Genomic DNA, 4,701 nt, shown 5'->3' with positions numbered 1-4,701 from the left:
TTATACTGTACAGTATGTTTATTTCTTGTACAGAAATAAAATCTACTAAAAATGATGTAATTATAACCATAAGATGTTTATGTATTAAGCACACAAAGCAATAGGCTGTTTTCTTTAACCCATTCTGAAAAAGTACACAAATAAAAATCCTGTGTCTTAAAATATTTTGAGACTAGCATCTGAGGCCTACATAAAAGAATAGCCAAGAAGGTAATCTTAACATTTTTCATCTATCTCAATACCTCCTAAGATTACTTTTAATGCAAAGCTGCTTGATTTTTCTTTACAGACAGTTTGAACTGTCAAAAGAAATTACGGGGACATATTTTGGTACTTAATGAAAGTATTTAAAACTTAAGTTTACTTAATCACCTTGGAATTGAAGATTTATATATTTACAATGCAAGCAAATAATATTTTCAAAACTTATAATGCAAAAAGACTATAAAGAATGACATAAATTTTATTGAAATATAGCTAGCTTACAGATCATAACACTGTTATTGGATTATTATTAATTACATATCTTATCCATATCAAAACTACATATACATGACCCATATTGAATTGGTGCATGCCTCTTTAACAAAATAAGATAAAATTTATAGTACAAAATTATATAAAATTATATGAATCAGTAAATATTGGAGTACTGCAAATGAAATTTAAATTCATCAAGCAATTTATGTATATAGACACACGTGCACTCATTCTTTCTCTTTCTTTTTACCTCCACACCTCTCTAACCATCTGAAAAGTACTGAATATAACTGAACAAGTAAGTGCTCTTATGTTTCAGGTGTCCACATATACACACAAACATATAGATCCACCAACTTTTGTAAATTTTTTTTCTTCTGACCCAGGCAGAGTGAAAGAGGCAACATTAATAGAAAGAGAGACAAATGCAGAGCAAGTGAGCTGAGCTCAGCATTTAGCACAACAAGCTCCCCTCCACATTAAAAATTCTATTATTAACAGTAAGAAAGGAAGACAAAAATAGAGGCACTGACCAAGAAATATTCTATAAAGTTAACACAAATTTCAACCTTCAAAGGAAGACAATAACTGCAAAATCACCCTCAATTATAAAGGCTTTTAACAAAATACAGTTCTGTATTTTATTTCACACACAAATGACAAATGACCAACTTTATTAATTCCAATGGGCAATTATAGCTTGGGAAATGCCCCCAGTTATAAAAAACAGAAAAAAACCAACTGCCAGTTGCAAGACAAGGATAAGGCAAGTGGTGCATCATAGCAAAACTCAAAACCATGCAATCTTACATCTAAAACCATTCGTAAAGTACACCTTCAACACCTTACAGCCACATGCTTACACAATCAACAATTCACCTGAACTGAGGGTATAATGATTTTAAGTGCCTCTTACTTTTGTATAACAGGCATAGCATAAAATTTGCTTGAACCCAATAAAACAACTTTAGTGCATGCTATAGTACGGACAAAATGCATTAGCTCTTCTGATAATTTGCTGATAACAAAAAGAAGCAAAGTCCCTATGCATGACACCAATTAGCTTAGAACAAATATGTACAATACTGTTCTATTGGAGTTATGACAAACAAACTAGTAAGCAAAGGAAGAAGATGATACTTTCAATGAATGACTGATAAATATGGCTCAAGATTGCTGTGCTCACTGAGAAACTATTCATTTTTCAAACTAGTGATTACCTACAAGCTCTGTAAAAAAATATGCTGTTTTGACTCACCTTCGAGTATAGCAAGTGGAAGAAAATGCAAAAGATAATTTTTCTGAGATAGATTTTAAAAACTTCAATAAATACATATACAAATGTGAAAACTTGCTTTCAATGGGATAGTCACTTCCTTTGCTTCCCCATTATGCACCAAAACACCAATTTAACAAAGCAAATGTAATATGCATTTGTAATATGCAGATAATATAAAAATCTGACTTATTGCACAATACAGAGACTGTATAACATAAAGTTATGCTAATATTATAGTTTTTGCTCTCCAAATTTGAAAACTTTTTATGTAACAATTTGTTTTTGACATAATTTCTTTACACAAATCGGTACATTCAAATTAGGTTTTAACTTTGCTTACTGTGTGGTTTACTTGCATGGTAAACCTTAAGTATTTCTGTCGAGTATTAGAATAACACAGTGAAAAAGGAAAAAAGATACCCCAGTATTTCCTTAGAACCACAGATTTTCAGAATGGAGGTTATCTGTATCACAATGTTGTGCTACAGCAATGGCTTCTTCATAGCTGGGTGGTGGCTCATCATCGTAGGGTGGTGGATTACAGTCTTCATGTTCAGCAGCACAGTAATGTGAGGAATATTCTGGAGCAAGAATAATCTCCCTGAAAGAAGATGCCTCTCCAAAGTGATGAAGATGGTCTTCCAGCCAACAGGTTGAAGAAAAATTCTCATAATGTGTGCTGCCTCCTGTCAAAAGCTGTGTACAGTCTACATTCTGCAAACACCTTGGTTGCCTCATCACAGTATCAGCTATATTATTCAAGAAAAAAAGGGGTGGATGCCAAGATGGATTTGATAATGGCACTTGTCTTTGAAACACAATATTTGTGTGGAATCTCCTGCGACGAAATCCTGAAAAAAGTCTTTTCCATCTATGCAATCTCTCCATCTTTTTATGACCAACCTCTTTGTAGCTTGCAGCTTATATGACCATCAGTTGTTATTTCCAGGTGCGAAGAACAAATATGCAAATGCCTGGCTGGGACATAAGAGATTAATAGGTTTCAGTGTGAGATCCTAATACATCTATAGGTCACATCACCAGAACAAAGAAAGGGTTTTATCTTAAGAGCTCTTGATATATTCAATAATGCAAATAAATATATACACGTTTATATATTTTATGTGTTTTAGATGTGTATATGTGTGTTGACATCATCATAATTTAATCACAAACATAATTTAATGCTATTTCTGATCATGTATTGGCATGTGAATTTTCACTCTTGTGGTCTGGCTGTAGATATACGATGCCTGTGGCCATAACCAATTGTTACAGCAACTCATTCATTCTATGTACCTTTTACTTGATCGACACTATTGGTCGTGCATGATCTTGTATTAACCTGAGGTGACCTAAGGTTACCATTGCTGGGAGTATGTGCATATATAGGTACATATAGTGCGTGAGAGAGAGAAATTATTTCAACATGTACATGTAAATATTTATCTGTGTATTGCTAGTTTGAGCACTATCTGGAATAAGTACCTTTGTGTATTAATAAAGTTGTATTGTCTTGTTGTATTGCTGTGAATAGAACAATTCTTTCCCTTCACCAGTGAGCTATTTATACACTCAACAAAAAAGATCCGGGTGTCAAACTACAGGTATTATGCGGGCCTACTGTTGCACTGCACTATTTGCGCTACTTGGTCGTTACCGTCCTTTGGACATTCAAATATGCTGACTTTACTTTCAGCATTTTAACACTCTTGCCAAAGGAACTTGCCATATCTTATAAAACTTGTTATAGCATTAGAGAATTAGAACGTACACCGACTGAAAACAGCAAATGGTGATCGTAAAATTATAATACTTATCAAATGATAGCGACAGCGATACTGAACAGTATTCCTACCACGAACTCAATCCCAATGCACGTCCTTGATTCCTACTTGTGTGTGCTCCCGGACGAGCTTACTGCTTCAACTTCAGAAGTTCATTGTTGCACTATTTACAAAGGCAACGCAATATTTAAGTACAAACAGGCTGGTTTACCTGATGCCTTGTGTCCATTTATAAATGGAACTAATCCCCCTGAATTTACGGATGGCAAAGCTGTTCAGACCTCTACTTGGCGACTTGCGGCTTGACTTTCCAAATACCATGTTTATGTTTATGTGGTTTGAGACCAACACACGATGAGAAAAAAGGTTCTTGGAAAAATATTAATCAGTAGCTTTTGAATATAATATAAGAGATGAAATGGTAGATATCTGTGTTACATATATTTGAAATAAAGTATAAATAAATTTTTTGTGACATAGAGGCCTGCAAGGTTGACGTCATCACCTGCGAGTGACTTCCCTTACTTCGGGTATATTTAAAAAAACAAAACAAGAAATACACCGTTTTCAAAATGGTGCGCACATGTTGTACACTATACGTGGTTGCAGTAATTCTGCCACCACTACAAGTTTTACTCAATTCTATTAGAAGCAAGAGGAAAAGGACCAGTTACGCAAGAAATGACCAAAAGCAGGAGACGAGCATTAATTGTTGTACCTGCGTCATTCTGCTGGCTGCCTGCGGTTTTCAGGACGTTGCACCCGCTGACCTTGGGTTACTCCCAGCTTCGGTGCCGGACGTGGCGGCGCTGCTGATGCTGGGTCCTGCCGAGGTGGCGCCTCGAAGTCGGAACTTGGCCAAGACTTCATCAATTCTCGGTCTTCACAATGCTCCTTGTTACTTCCTAAAATAAACCCCCGCCAACACCAAGGAAGAAAATTTGAAATTATTTGTTAACTGCTGCCAGAGAAAAACGGAACTCCGTCTGGAAACCACTCGGGTAACCTGCCTGTCCCAAGCCCGGATCAGAGACGTTATATAGGGTGTAACGTCTCTGCCCGGATGAAGGAGGAGGGTTGGGCGTAACATCCCCACGTACCCTGTTAAAAAATAAAACGCTACAGAAACCGCAAGCATTATGCTCCACTGGGGGC

General features: G+C 35.9%; 1 long non-coding RNA gene across 1 annotated transcript; it reads right to left on the bottom strand.

The window, feature by feature from the left end:
* Nucleotides 1-4,031, bottom strand: LOC112577216. The gene is made up of 2 exons (XR_003102024.1): nucleotides 3,758-4,031; nucleotides 1-2,737 (listed from the first exon to the last, which is right to left on the bottom strand). It is a non-coding gene; the product is annotated as an uncharacterized LOC112577216 (long non-coding RNA).
* Nucleotides 4,032-4,701: the final 670 nt, after the last annotated feature.

This window comes from Pomacea canaliculata, linkage group LG12, assembly GCF_003073045.1.
Source record: "Pomacea canaliculata isolate SZHN2017 linkage group LG12, ASM307304v1, whole genome shotgun sequence".
In the NCBI taxonomy this organism is placed as follows: domain Eukaryota; kingdom Metazoa; phylum Mollusca; class Gastropoda; order Architaenioglossa; family Ampullariidae; genus Pomacea; species Pomacea canaliculata.
Note: the sequence above shows the minus strand (reverse complement) of the source record. Positions and strands in the feature narration are given on the sequence as shown.